Raw genomic sequence first — 16,093 nt, 5'->3', positions numbered from 1 at the left:
GTATGTCACGGTGCTGCTGTCAGCGCTGTATGTCACGGAGCTGCTGTCAGCGCTGTATGTCACGGAGCTGCTGTCAGTGCTGTATGTCACGGAGCTGCTGTCAGCGCTGTATGTCACGGAGCTGCTGTCAGCGCTGTATGTCACGGAGCTGCTGTCAGCGCTGTATGTCACGGAGCTGCTGTCAGCGCTGTATGTCACGGAGCTGCTGTCAGCGCTGTATGTCACGGTGCTGATGTCAGTGCTCTGTATTACGGTGCTGCTGTCAGTGCTCTGTATCTCCTGCACCCTCTTGTTTGCCTACCCTGGTCCCTGACCTTCCCTCTCCTCCATTGCCTTCATTAGCTCCATAGTCCTGAATTGTCAGAACAATTTCCCAAATAAAAAAAAAATGCTTGTAGTTATCGATCCCAAATTCACCTCATACATGTATTATGCTATTGTCCAGGTGGTGGGACTACGTGCTACCCCCTAATAATTACCCCGTGGCCGCAAATTCGACCTAAAGGTTTGCGAAATTCGCCTCCCATTGAAGTCAATGGAGCCCGCGGCGAACGGTCGTTTTCGCGAACGTTTGTGTCCGTTCGCGTTTCGCGTTCGCGAAACGTCCCGTCGGAAGTTCGTCCATCACTACCCACCATCCCTGTGCTGTGATGACATCCTCCTGGGGCTGTACCTCTGCTGTGCATATTATGAGGGGCTCCCACCATCCCTGTGATGTGTTGACTTCCTCCTGGGGCTGTACCTCTGCTGTGCATATTTTGAGGTGCTCCCATCATCCCTGTGCTATGCTCATTATGAGGGGCTCCCACCATCCCTGTGCTGTGCTGACTTCCTCCTGGGGCTGCTTATTATGAGGGGCTCCCACCATCCCTGTGCTATGCTGACATCCTCCTGGGGCTGCTTATTATGAGGGGCTCCCACCATCACTGTGCTATGCTCATTATGAGGGGCTCCCACCATCCCTGTGCTATGCTGACTTCCTCCTGGGGCTGCTTACGGTGCAGGTGTCAGTGCTGTATATCACGGTGCTGATGTCAGTACTCTCTATCACGGTGCTGCTGTCAGTGCTGTATATCACGGTGCTGGTGTTAGTGCTTTATGTCACGCTGCTGATGTCAGTGCTCTCTATCACGGTGCTGCTGTCAGTGCTGTATATCATGGTGCTGGTGTTAGTGCTTTATGTCGCGCTGCTGATGTCAGTGCTGTATATCACGGTGCTGCTGTCAGTGCTGTATATCACGGTGCTGGTGTTCGTGCTTTATGTCACGCTGCTGATGTCAGTGCTCTCTATCACGGTGCTGTTGTCAGATGACTCTATCACGGTGCAGGTGTCATTGCTGTATGTCACGCTGCTGGTGATCATCTCCTGCACCCTCTTCTTTGCCTACCCTGACCTTCCCTCTCCTCCATTGCCTTCATGCGCTCCACAGTCCTGAATTGTCACAACATTTTCCCATATAAAAAAAGAATGCTTGTAGTTGTCGATCCCAGATTCACCTCATACATGTGTTATGTCATTGGCCCTGTGGTGGGACTATGTTTGCACAGCTATTAATTATTTTGTGGCTTCAAATTTGACCTGTAGGTTTGCAAAGTTCGCCTCCCATTGAAGTCAGTGGGGCCCGCCGCGAACGTTCCGGTTTGCGAACTATCGGCCGCGTTCGCGGTCCGCATTCGCGAAACGTCCCGTCGGAAGTTCGTTCATCACTAACCACCAATCCTGCCAATCTGTGCCCATCAGTCTGTCAGTGTCAGTCAGTGCTACCTAGCAGTGATGCCTATCAGTGCCACCTATCAGTGCCCATCAGTGCCATCTATCAGTGCTGCAGATCAGTGCAGCCTAATCAGTGCCCATCAGTGCTGGCTCATCAGCATTTTTCAGTGCATCTTTATCAGTGCCTATCAGTGCAGCCTATCAGTGCAGCCTCATCAATTCACATCAGTGATGAAGAAAAATCTTATTTACAACATTTTATAACAGAAATGAAGAAACGTTTTTGTTTCCAAAATTTTCAGACTTTTTCCTCTGTTTAGCAAAAGATAAACGTAGTGGTGATTAAATACCACCAAAAGAAATCTCTATTTGTCTTAAAAAAAAACAAAAAACTTGGGTACAGTGTTGCATGACTGCATAATAATCATTCAAAGTGCAACAGCACTGAAAACTGAAAATTGGCTACGTGGTGCACATCGCATTCCAGACTTCCTGGTTTCTGCTATTGAATGTTGTAAAAATGTAAATGCATTTCAGACTACTTAACCACAATATAAAACAGGATGGTATTATGGTATGGGATCTACTTTTATTATCTTTACATGTGGATAGGACAAAGCAGAAATATAAAAATTGTGGATCTGGAGACTGCTATACAGCAGTGTGTGTTGTGAATGGGATGTACCCCCTTGAGGGGATAGATCTCTGGTGAGTGCAGTAGAAAAGGGGGAGCAAGAATTGAAGCATCAGCACACACATTATTTTTTGATAGGCACAGCCATTTTAAAGAGCACCTGTCACTTTATTATCAACTGTACCCAGACTGAATAAATCATACCATTTTGGATATATATTGCACATGTTATGAACTGGTCATTTTTATGCACCTGTCACTTTAAATTTAAAAATCAATTAAATAAAAAATTTGGATTGGAATTCAATGTGGATTGATTATATATATTTTTTGGAAATACACCTAAGCATTTTTGCACTTGTTATGAACTGATCAATTTCTTTGTTATACTAATATCAACTGCCAGTTTATAATTTATATATATATATTCTATATTTTTTTATACATTTTTTGTATTTATGTGATTTCACGCACACTTACTATTTTAAGAGACCTACACATCTCTTTTGATAACATGCCCAGTAGAGCAGTGCAATATCCACTTTTTCCTATTCATCTAAAAAATGTTTTAGTCCTCTGTGCTCAGAGCTGTCAGCTTCAACATCCCATTGGCAGTGTCTTTTATCTGGATCTGTAGACTATGCAAGACTGTCTAGGCTGCCTAGCTTTGTGGGTGTTGATTTTATCTTAAAGTAATTTTTTGATATAGGTTTCATGGGCAAAATTAACACACAAGGACCAATTTTTCGGCACCTGTTCGACAGGTGCCTATAATTATTTTTCTTTACAGCAAGGCCATTTCTTGCTTTCATCAAGAGTACCTCTAGGATTACAGTGTGAAGGCAACACCAATACCCAAAGACCATATTTTCCACAACTGTTTGACAGGTGTATGTCATTTCAGTTTTTTACAGCAAGGCCAATTCTTGCTTTCATCAAGAGTACCTCTATAGGGTTATGGTGTGAAGGCAACAAAGATCAATTTTTCTGCACCTATTACTTCTATCCAAAGTCTGCGAAAGAGACAACAGACTTTATCTAAAAAAAAATGCTAATCTTGAACTATGTGTACTATTTGGCTTCTTCACATAAGACTTGCTTACTGTGGTGCGAAACTTAGTTTTTTCCATCCAAACCCTGCCAAAGAGACACCAGAATTTATCCAAAAAAATCTCTAATCTTGTTCTAAGTGCACTAAATTGTGGTCTCATAATCTTGTTTTTTTTTTCTGGTACAATTTTTTCATTGAAATAAGGGAAAACCAGATAACAAATTCCCACGCAGGGGATATGGGCATGGAGCATAAGACAGAAGTTCACGCTAAGATACAAAATAAAACGTGTTACAAAGATATAAATTATATACTAACACTGACCCTCAGGCCGGGGGTCCGTGCTTCATGCCCAAGCTGATAGACCCAGGGGCTAAGGTAGGTAAGGGGGAGCGGAACTGGAACAATGGGGGGGGGGGTAGATGAGTGGAGAACAGAGAGTCAGACAGGAGGCCCAGAGACTAAACGAATAAGAGGGGGGGTGCAAAGAGGAAGTGGAAAAGGAAAAGAAAGGTCACATAGGCTGGGGATGTGGTCAAGTTAGTTTGAGAGTCTGAGACTGGTCAGGTGCAAAGTGGGGAATGCATAGGACCACCATGGGGCCCACATCTTAAGAAATTTGGCATGGCAGTCGGGAACCTCCGGAAATGAAACAGAAATGAAACAGCCGGATTTATCCAGACCCTTAGGCATGTTGCTAGTTTCTGCTGGTGAGAGAAGAGGCCTGGGATCGGGCAATGAATCAATGCAAATTTAGGGTCCTTGCGGAAAGGTACATGAAAGAGGGAAGATAGGAGACCAAAGACCCATGACCAGAATACCACAAGACGGGGCAAGACCACCATATATGTATTTCATCTCCTCGCTGGCTACACCACCAGAAGCATTCATCACCCTAAGGCCGCGTACACACGGGCGGATTGTCTGGCCAACTAAGTTCGTCAGACAATCCGACAGACAGTCCGTCCAAATTTTGAATGAACGGACTTGACCACACACGATGAGCAGACAGTCCGCTGAAAGCGTGCGCGATGACGTGTACAGCACGTACGACGGGACTAGAAAAACAACGTCCTATACACTGCAATGCAACCTTCGGCCGTGTAAATCCTTTCTGAGCATGCGCCATACTTAGTCCGTCCAACTTGCCTACACACGAGCGGACTGTCCGCTGAAACCAAGTTTGGACGGACAAAACCAAGTTTGAACGGACAGAATTACGGAAATTCCGTAAGACTTTGTTCGTCAGACAGTCCGCTGAAAAAGTCCGCTGAAGCCCACACACGAGCGGATTGTCCGCTGAAACACGGTTCAGCGGACTAAGTTGGACAGACAATCCGCCCGTGTGTACGCGGCCTAAGATGGGTTTGACTTGGCGATGCAGGCTGAAATATTGTTTTTTTTTCAACATTGTTGGCTTTTTTTGTTTATAGTGCAAAAAATAAAAACCTCAGAGGTGATCAAATACCACCAAAAGCTCTATTTGTGGGAAAAATAGGACGTCAATTTTGTTTTGGTAGAGCTTTGCACGATTGCGCAATTGTCAGTTAAAGCAATGCAGTGCGTATCACAAAAAATGGCCTGGTGGGGTAAATATTCCGTGGGTGAAGTGGTTAAAGAAATAGTTATATTGTATATAAGCCTTCAAAATGTGGTCTTTTGATTTTTCAAGTTCGGGACTCATGGACTTTAATAGGGTTTGCTTTTCTGCCCTGAACTCTTGCGATGTTTGAGAGTTCTGCCACAAACCATGGGGGGCACAGTGGTGTAGTGGTTAGCACTCTCACCTAGCAGTAAGAAGGGTCACTGGTTTGAATCCTCAACCACGACACTACCTGCCTGGAGTTTGCATGTTCTCCCTGTGCCTGCGTGGGTTTCCTCTGGGTACTCCAATTTCCTCCCACAATCCAAAGACATGCAGGTAGGTTGATTGGCTTCTGTCCAAAATTGGCCCTAGTATGTGAATGGGGACCTTGGATTGTGGGCTCATTGAGGGTAGGGACTGATGTGAGTGTGCAATGTACAGGGATAGAGACAATTGTAGACACTCGCTCAGGTTGAACTGGATGGACTGGTGTTTTTATTCAACCTTACTAGCTATGAAACTATGAAACCAAATCGGGGAGTTTTTGGTCAAATTCTATTCATATTGCTTTAATTCTTCGACAAGCTGGATTTGCATTTACTATTATTGTTACCTTATATGAGGTTGAGTTCTATGATGGACAAATTAATGAAATAAAATAGGAACCAAATTGGCATGGTATTTTAAGTCTTGGTTACATTCATACAGTGTAAGTATATAATTACTGCATATGTAAATACACATTTTTATTAGATGTTTGTGCAAGGTATGTGAACTTTATGATATGTGTATAACTGTCCCACAAAAACTAAATCAAATATTTGGAAATACTGATATGTTCTGCCCTATCAGTGTGGATGATACCAGGAAACTTTGAAATGTTTGATGTCTACCCCTTCCAGTAAACCTGCTCAAACATATGTGACCTTGTTTACAACTGTAAAACATTTTTTTTTTAGTTTTTTTTGGAGCATAGAAAATCCAGCACTGACAGTGCACATAATACTTAACTCCCCTTACGAAGACCTAAACTTTGGCCTAACCCCTAAAAATGCCTTAACATTTAAGTCCTAAACCAACCCTAGATATGATCCTCTAACCAGGTCCTAACAATTAAAGCTGAAAATTGTTCTGAAGCCTAATTTTTTTTTTTACCTTAATGCAATCCTTGCATTAAGGTAAAAAATTTTAAGGCATCAGCATCTCCCCATCCTTTTACTGGCCTGAGCCATGATTTGATCCAGCGCTGTGCATGTCTGCAGCTCTTCTCTCCCCTCACTTCTGGGTCTTGCTGGCTTCGCTGGGGCACCGGGAGGCATTGGCTCAAAGTGCTGTCAAAGAAAGCCAGTGATGAGGGAGCGGGGGTGGGGCCAGGTCCCATTGTCTGTGTCAATGTGTCAATGGACCCAGCAGTGGGGCTCTGGAGCAAGCACGCACAAATGCCCCCATTGGAAGTGGCTTCCCATTTGGGCACTGGACAGAGATGGGGGGCCAAGAGCACCGGCCAGGGACCTCAGAAGAGTAGGTAAGTACAGACATGTTTTTTTTTTTTTTAAAAAATATATATCTTTACAATCGCTTGAAGTCTCCTTAAAAAAGAAGTAAAACCAAAGCTTGTTTGGCTTTACTTCTTCTGTGAATCACAGGAGTGCAATTCAACAGGAGAGCGAGGAGGCACAGAGCAGAGAGCGGTGACTGACAGCCGCTCTCTGCTCAGGGAGCTGTGAAAACCGAGTGATCTGTGGTGTTCGATCACTTGTTTTTCACTGTTAGAGACTAGGGATGAGCCAAACACCCCCGGTTCGTTTCACACAAGAACCTGCGAACGGACAGAAAATTCATGCGAACTTTAGAACCCCGTTAAAGTCAATGGGACTCGAACGTTTGAAATCAAAAGTGCTAATTTTAAAGGCTAATATGCAAGTTATTGTACCAAAAAAAAGTTTTAAAAACTGCAGGTTTTTTTAGGAGCACTGATTTTAAAGTGGTTGTATAGTCAAATTGGGGACTTTTACCTACAGGAATGTCTATAATAAGGCTTTCCTGTAGGTAAAAGCTAGTGATGGCCAAACGGTTCACCCGGCGGTCGTTTTGCGGTGAATTTCGGCTGTTCGCGGTCCGCCCGTTCGGCGGACTATTGGCGCCGTTCGCCCGGCGGACTTCCGTGTTTACTGTGTAAAAGAACTTTGACCTATGATGACACATCCATCATGGGGTACAGGACAGCCAATTGAGACATTACAGCACATGGACACTTGGACATTCTCCCTAACTTATAAATACACCCGATCCGGCGGCCATTTTACATTCTTTCTTCTGTCACTATAGGGAGAGGTTGCTGTGTGGAGCAGGGAGAGATTGCAGTGACCCAAATCGCTAGCTATTTGGTACACAAAAGTTCTTTTCAGGACTGGTATAGGTGTTAGGTGTATATAGGTTTGCTGTGCTACTGATTGTTGCAGCAGCCTGAGTGTCTTTTATCAGTTTAGAGAAAGGGACAGGACGGTGTGTCTGCTGTAGGGACAGTCAGTTTTGTCATTAGCTGTTACTATCAGGCCCACAAAAGTGCTATTCCAGTTATTGTTCCAGTAGCCTCTGTTTTGTCAGTTTATATAGGGACAGGCAGGAAGCAGTGTGTGAGGCAGTGAGGGTCAGTTTAATCAGTAGCTGTTACTATATTAGGTCCACAAGGGTTCTTTTCAGGACTGGTATCAGTGGTATGGTAATAGGCTTGTACACGTATAATATTCTTTCTTCCAAATATAGAAAGAATATTATACTTAACTGCTGCCCTTCTGCTGCAGTCTGCTAATCATTCACAACCTACTTGTTCCACAAAGGTCCTTATAAGGACTGGTAAGGTAATAACCTGGTGTAGGGTGCTATAGTACATAGGGTTGAGTGAGGTACAGTCTGCTATTCTATAAGGACTGGTATAGGTCCACAAGACATAGGGTTGAGGTGCACTACTGCTGACCGCTGCCCTATACTGCAGCAGTCCTTCATCGGTATAGGGACTGACGTACAGTCTGCTAATATCTCACACACAACCTACTTGTTCCACAAAGGTCCTTATAAGGACTGGTAAGGTATAGGGTACTACAGTACATAGGGTTGAGTGAGGTGCAGTCTGCTATTCTATAAGGACTGGTATAGGTCCACAATACATAGGGTTGAGGTGCACTACTGCTGACCGCTGCCCTATACTGCAGCAGTCCTTCATCGGTATAGGGACTGACGTACAGTCTGCTAATCACTCACACACAACTTACTTGTTCCACAAAGGTCCTTATAAGGACTGGTAAGGTATAGGGTACTACAGTACATAGGGTTGAGTGAGGTACAGTCTGCTATTCTATAAGGACTGGTATAGGTCCACAATACATAGGGTTGAGGTGCACTACTGCTGACCGCTGCCCTAAACTGTAGCAGTCCTTCATCGGTATAGGGAATGACGTACAGTCTGCTACGCACACACAACCTACTTGTTCCACAAAGGTCCTTATAAGGACTGGTAAGTTATAGGGTACTACAGTACATAGGGTTGAGTGAGGTACAGTCTGCTATTCTATAAGGACTGGTATAGGTCCACAATACATAGGGTTGAGGTGCACTACTGCTGACCGCTGCCCTATACTGCAGCAGTCCTTCATCGGTATAGGGACTGATGTACAGTCTGCTAATCAGTCACACACAACCTACTTGTTCCACAAAGGTCCTTATAAGGACTGGTAAGGTATAGGGTACTACAGTACATAGGGTTGTGTGAGGTACAGTCTGCCATTCTATAAGAACTGGTATAGGTCCACAATACATAGGGTTGAGGTGCACTACTGCTGACCGCTGCCCTATACTGCAGCAGTCCTTCATCGGTATAGGGACTGAGAGTTTTGTCACAGGGTCATTTAAAAAATGACAGGCAGAGGAAGAGGCAGGCCCTTCCGCAGGGGTAGTAGGGGTAGGGCAGGAGCAACAGGCTTGAGCCAAAGTGGGAAGTTGCAGAAGGTGCGTTCAATTACTTTAACTCAAATGACGGCCAGGCGGCGCACCTATTGTGGCGGGAGGCCGTCATATGACGGCCTCCCGTGTAAACAGGGAATGCGCGCGATCGTGCACGCGCATCCCTGTTTCTTCGGTGGCGGCGTGTCACGGAGACACCGCTCGCCACCGAAGGGGGTGAACAGCCATTGGTTATGGCTGTTTACCACGTGATCGGCCGTGATGAAGTCACGGCCGATCACAGATGGTCACACCCCGGCTGTGCACGGCGCATGCACGCGATCGCGAGCGCGCTGCGCGTGCATGTCGGTGGCGGCGTGTTCCCCGGGAACACTGCTCGTCACCAACGCTGGTAAACAGCCATTGGCTGGCTGTTTACCCACGTGATCGGCTGTGATCCTTTCACAGCCGATCACTAAAATGTAAACAAACCGCGGTAACGAGATATTACCGGGTTGTTCTCCTCCTCACACACCGATTGTTTGTGAGGAGGAGATTGCGGTAACATCTCGTTACCGCCTAGTGTACACCAATCCCACTGATTGCCCCCCCAATAAAGAGGACCTGTCACCACCCCTCATAGTACCTGTCAATCACAGTCCATTAGAGTACCTGTCACAGTCCATCAGAGTACCTGTCACAGTCCATCAGAGTATTTGAGTACCTGTCACAGCCCATCAGAGTACCCGAGTACCTGTCCCAGCCAATCAGATTACCCGAGTACCTGTCCCAGTCCATCTGAGTACCCGAGTACCTGTCCTAGCCCATCAGAGTACCCGAGTACCTGTCACAGCACATCAGAGTACCCCAGTACCTGTCCCAGCACATCAGAGTACCCAAGTACCTGTCACAGCCCATCAGAGTACCCGAGTACCTGCCACGGCCCATCAGAGTACCCAAGTACCTATCAATGTCCATCAGGGTACCCGAGTACCTGTCACGGCACATCAGGGTACCCGAGTACCTGTCACGGCACATCAGGGTACCCGAGTTCCTGTCACGGTCCATCAGAGTACCTGAGTACCTGTCACAGTCCATCAGAGTACCCAAGTACCTGTCACAGTCCATCAGGGTACCCGAGTACCTGTCGCAGTCCATCATGGTACCCAAGTATCTGTCACGGTTCAACATTGTACCCGAGTACCTGTCACAGCCCATCAAAGTACCCGAGAACCTGTCACAGCCCATCAAAATACCCGAGTACCTGTCACAGCCCATCAGAGTACCCGAGTACCTGTCACAGCCCATCAGAGTACCCGAGTACCTGTCACAGCCCATCAGAGTAACCGAGTACCTGTCCCAGTCCATCTGAGTACCCGAGTACCTGTCCCAGTCCATCTGAGTACTCGAGTACCTGTCACAGTTCATTTGAGTACCCGAGTACCTGTCACAGTTCATCTGAGTACCCGAGTACCTGTCGCAGTTCATCTGAGTACCCGAGTACCTGTCGCAGTTCATCTGAGTACCCGAGTACCTGTCACAGTTCATCTGAGTACCCGAGTACCTGTCACAGTTCATCTGAGTACCTGTCACAGTTCATCTGAGTACCTGAGTACCTGTCACAGTTCATCTGAGTACCCGAGTACCTGTCACAGTTCATCTGAGTACCCAAGTACCTGTCACAGTTCATCTGAGTACCCGAGTACCTGTCACAGTTCATCTGAGTACCTGTCACAGTTCATCTCAGTACCCGATTACCTGTCACAGTCCATATGAGTACCTGTCACTGCCCTTCAGAGTACCCAAATACCAGTCACCAGGCCATCAGAGTACCTGTCACCAGGCCATCAGAGTACCCGAGTACCTGTCACCAGGCCATAAGAGTACCCGAGTACCTGTCACCAGGCCATCAGAGTACCAGAGTACCTATCTCCAGCCCATCAGAGTATCCCAGTACCTATTTGCAGCCCATGTCTCATAGAATATACATTGGGATGTTTGCTTTCCAAAATGGGGTCATTTTGTGGGTAATTTCACTGTCCTGGTGGTCCAGGACCTTCAAAAGTGTGATAGGTAGGAATGAAATGTGATGTGTCATTTATGCTCCTAGAACGCCTGAACGTACTACTTCAATGTTCGGCCTCTCTATGTGGCCAGGCTGTGTAAAAGTCCTACACATGTGGTATCGCCATACTCAGGAAGAGTAGCAGAATGTATTTTGGGGTGTCATTTTTGCTATATACATGCTATGTGTTAGGAATATCTCATAAATTGACAATTTTGTGTAAAAAAAAATGCGTTTTAATTTTTTTCCACATATTCCAAAAACTTCTGGAAAAAAATTAACCATTCAAAAGACTCATTATGCCTCACAGATTATACGTTGGGGTGTGGGATTTCCAAAATGGGGTCATTTTATGGGCAATTCCATTGTCCTGGTACTCCAGGGCCTTCAAAAGTGTCATAGGTGGTTGAGAAATGAGATGCGTCATTTTTGCTCGTAGAACGTCTGAAGGTACTACATCAATGTTGGTGCTCTGTATGTGGCCAGGCTGTGTAAAAGTCTCACACATGTGGTATCGCCGTACTCAGGAAGAGTAGCAGAATGTATTTTGGGGTGTAATTTGTTGTATGCATATGTTGTGTGTGAGAAATAACCTGATAACATGACAATTTTGTAAAAAAAAATAATAATAATAAAAAAAAATCTTCATTTTGCAAAGAATAGTGGGAAAAAATGACAACTTAAAAAAACTCATCATGCTACTTACTTAATACCATGGAATGTCTTCTTTGTAAAAAGGGGTCATTTGGGGGGTATTTGTACTTTCCTGACTTGTTAGTGTCTCAAGAAATGAGACTCACCTGATGTACTGAAGGCCTGATCAGATGTGATCAATTTTCAGCGATTGGCACCATAGTTTGTAGACTCTATAACTTTCACAAAGACCAAATAATATACACTAATGTGGGTTATGTTTACCAAAGATATGTAGCAGTATAAATTTTGGCCAAAATGTATGAAGAAAAATTACTAATTAGCAAAAATTTATGACAAAAACAAAGAAAAAGGCATTTTTTTCACAAAATTTACGTTTTATTTTATTTATAGCACAAAAAATAAAAAACTCACTAGTGATTAAATACCACTAAAAGAAAGCTCTATTTGTGTGTAAAAAAGTACACAAGTTTCATATGGGTACGGTGTTGCATGACTGAGTAAGAGGAGGTAGCAACAACCGCTACTCAGCAGTCTGACGACAGTACCCTGATCAGCCCAAGGAGGAGGTTGGTCCCCGGTGTTGCTGCCTACTCCGAGATCTCTACTTATAGCGGTGGAGAAGGTGACATCGACGATGACGTGTCTAGTGATGTCATGTGGGTGCCCACAAGAGAGGAAGAGGAGGGGAGTTCAGAGGGAGATATGGACCAGCAGATAGGGAGGAGAAGCAGGAATAACTTACATTGCACAGGAGGGACAAAGCAGACCTCAAATGTACCAGGAGCGAGTTATCGACCATGTACGGTCACATCTGGTGCTCCCAGGACACAGGCACATGGCTCCGCAGTGTGGGCTTTTTTTAACGTGTCCGCTGCTGACAATAGCGTTGCCATCTGCAATCTTTGCAGTCAACGCATTAGTCGCGGTAAGCCCAACACTCACCTATGGACGACCGCCTTAAGAAGGCACATGGGCAGCCATCACCGAGCCGAGTGGGAGCAATGGAACACACAAAGCCACACTCCAGGCTCTCATCGTCCAGCCTCGTCTTCTACTTCTCCTTCTCCTCTGTCCTCACAATTGTCCTCCACTCCACCTTCCATCAGGCCAAGCTCACGTTTTTCTGCAAAAAGGCAGGCTTCCATGGGCCTAATTGTCACAGAATCACCAGGCTTCAACGTCGGCACTTCCCCGTGCGCCTGCGGGGAAGAGCTGCACAACGACGCACGCATATGCGTGATACGATACAATGTTGTACGCGCATGTGCACACCTATGCACACGGCTATGGGCCTTACCTGATTGGCCTGACAGGCCTATAAAAGGCATCAATGTGCTCTGTGTCTTTGCTGGTTTGTCTCCTTAGCTCACCTGTGTTCCTTTTTCCTGTTCCTGTTGACCACTTCCTGTTATGACCCGGATTACTTGAAGACTACTCTGATTCTCTCCTGATCTGACCCCTGGCTTGTTAAACGGACTTCCTGCTCGTAGCCCTGCTGACTCCTGGACTGATACCTGTGTTTGACCCTCGGCCTGCCTCTGGAATATCCTCTGTTTTCTGCTCTTAGCCTTGCTGGCTCACGGACTGTTACCTGTGTTTGACCCTCGGCCTGCCTCTGGAATATCCTTTGTCTCACGGACTGATACCTGTGTTTGACCATCGGCCTGCCTCTGGAATATCCTCTGTCTCACTAACTGAGACCTGTGTTTGACCCTCGGCCTTCACTCTAGGTGTTAGAACCCCTGGCAGGCATTTACTTCTACCAGTTCCAAGATCATCTGCACGGGCATCTCTTCCTTCAGAAGGCCTTCTGCATACCAGTCACCTGCTGGCAACCCGTGCCTCTCCGTGCCCTGTACCCACTGTTCTACCCTCAGGGGAATTGTGCACCCAGCTGCAAGGGAATCCGCTCTCAGCACTTCGGCTTTGGTGAGTACCTGACACTAATGTTCGAGCGTAAAAAAATGATGACGCCGGTTAACCCTCTTGCCCAACGGTTGATGGCTGGCTTGTCAGAACTCATAGCCCTCCAACTACTGCCATATAAACTGGTGGACTCGGAGGTCTTTCGCAAATTTGTGGCCATTGGAACACCACAATGGAAGGTCCCAGGAAGGAAGTATTTCTCAGAGAAGGGCATCCCAGAGCTATATGGCCATGTTCAGTGGCAAGTGAATGTATCTCTGTCACACAGTGTCGGTGCCAAGATACATCTGACCACAGACACATGGTCTAGCAAACACGGGCAGGGAAGGTATATCACTTTTACTGCCCACTGGGAGAACCTTCTGACGGCCGTCAAGCATGTAGCCCGTGGCACCCATGTAGATTTGGTTTTACCGCCACGGATTGCATGCAGGCCTGACTCTTCTTCTCCTCCTCCTCCTACTCCATCCTGCTCCCTCTCCTCCTCGGCTGACTCCTCCTATTCCGCTGCTAGCGTCTCTTCCGCTGCGCCGCCCAAGCTCCCAAGAACCTATTCGACATGCCAGGTGAGACGTTGCTATGCCGTGCTGTGTCTGTTGTGCCTGGAAGCCAAGAGCCACACTGGCCCAGCACTCCTTTCAGCTTTGCGTTCACAGGCAGATCAGTGGCTAATACCGCTCAATTTGACAGTTGGTAAAGTGGTGTGTGACAACAGTGCCAATCTGCTTAGCACATTGAAACAGGGCAAAATCATGCATGTGCCATGCATGGCACATGTCTTAAACTTAGTCATGCAGCAATTCGTTGTCAAATACCCTGGGGTCCAGGACATCTTGCGGCAGGCAAGGAAAATATCGGTCCATTTCAGAAGATCTTACACGGCCATGGCTCGCCTTGCTGACATTCAGCGGCGACACAATCTGCCGGTCAGACATCTTATTTGCGATTGCCCGACGTGATGGAACTCAACCTTCTATATGCTTGATAGGCTGCTCCAGCAGAAACGTGCAGTTAACGTCTACCTGTATGAACTCTGCGGCAGAACAGGTTCTGAGGAGCTGGGGTATTTTTCACAGCGCCAGTGGCTGCTCATGCACGACGCGCTCAAGCTGTTCAGGAGCAGGAGCGGGAAGATGAGGAAGTCGCAATGCTGGATGAATTCCCAGGGGGGGCTACTCTATCTGAGACAAGTCAACAACAGGAGTCTGAAGAGGAGTCAGAGGAGAATGGTGCCGGGACGGATGAGGAGGAGCAAGAAGAGCATGCTTTAAACCTTTCTGGGATCCCTGTTGTGCGTGAATGGGGAGAGGAGAATGAAGAGGACGACATTATCCTGGATGATGAGCAGGAGCCAGGCCACCACACCACTTCCACTTTAGTGCAAATGGGGGCCTTCATGTTCCAGTGTTTTAATAGGGACCCCCGTATAAAAAACATAAGGGTCAAGGACTAGTACTGGGTGGCAACGTACTTAGACCCTTGGTACAAACACAAAATGGTGGAAATGTTACCGCCGTCACAGAGGGCTGGCAGAATGGAGCACTTTCGGGCCTTGCTTCGAGAAATGCTGCATTCTGCCTTTGCATGCGCGGGCAGAGGAGTAATTCCCACTCCCAGAGATGGAGTTGCGTGTACCAATCCAACAGCGCCTGCAAGAAGAGGCCGGTTTGAAGATGTGTTGGTGACTTTGGATATGAGGTCATTCTTTCAGCCGACCCATCGACAGGTGTCATCCGGATCCAGCATCAGGGAACGCCTAGACCGTCAGGTGTCCGACTACATCGGGTTAACGGCTGATGTGGACGCTCTGAGGAGTGATGAACCCCTAGACTACTGGGTGGGCAGGCTTGACCTCTGGCCAGAGCTTGCCCAATTTGCAATCGAACTGTTGGCTTGCCCCTCATCCAGTGTCCTGTCCGAAAGGACGTTCAGCGCAGCAGGGAGGATCGTGACCGATAAGCGTACTCGCCTAGCTCACGACAGTGTTATCTACCTCACATTTCTAAAAATGAATGAGGCATGGATCTCGGAGGAATTCAACACATGTGACCAGTAGACCATGTATATGTCTATAAACATTTTTTTTAATCGAGCACAGAGACCTTCTTTCTTCATTTGGCTCACTTCCTTGTCCAAAAAAAGCACACCGTACTATATGCCCGTACCCTCCTCTTTGAAGAGGTTGAGCGGTGTCATATTTCTACTGGGGCTGCTTATTATGAGGGGCTCCCACCATCCCTGTGCTATGTTGACATCCTCCTGGGGCTGCTTATTTTGAGGGGCTTCCACCATCCCTGTGCTATGCTGACATCCTCCTGGGGCTGCTTATTATGAGGGGCTCCCACCATCCCTGTGCTATGCTCATTATGAGGGGTTCCCACCATCCCTGTGCTATGCTCATTATGAGGGGCTCCCATGGTGCTGATGTCAGTACTCTCTATCACGGTGCTGCTGTCAGTGCTGTATATCACGGTGCTGGTGTTAGTGCTTTATGTCACGCTGCTGATGTCAGTGCTCTCTAT

Source organism: Lithobates pipiens, unplaced genomic scaffold (assembly GCF_037356315.1).
Source record: "Lithobates pipiens isolate NorthernLeopardFrog02 unplaced genomic scaffold, aLitPip1_a1.2 Scaffold_8, whole genome shotgun sequence".
In the NCBI taxonomy this organism is placed as follows: Eukaryota; Metazoa; Chordata; class Amphibia; order Anura; family Ranidae; genus Lithobates; species Lithobates pipiens.
This window is presented reverse-complemented; position numbering follows the sequence as displayed.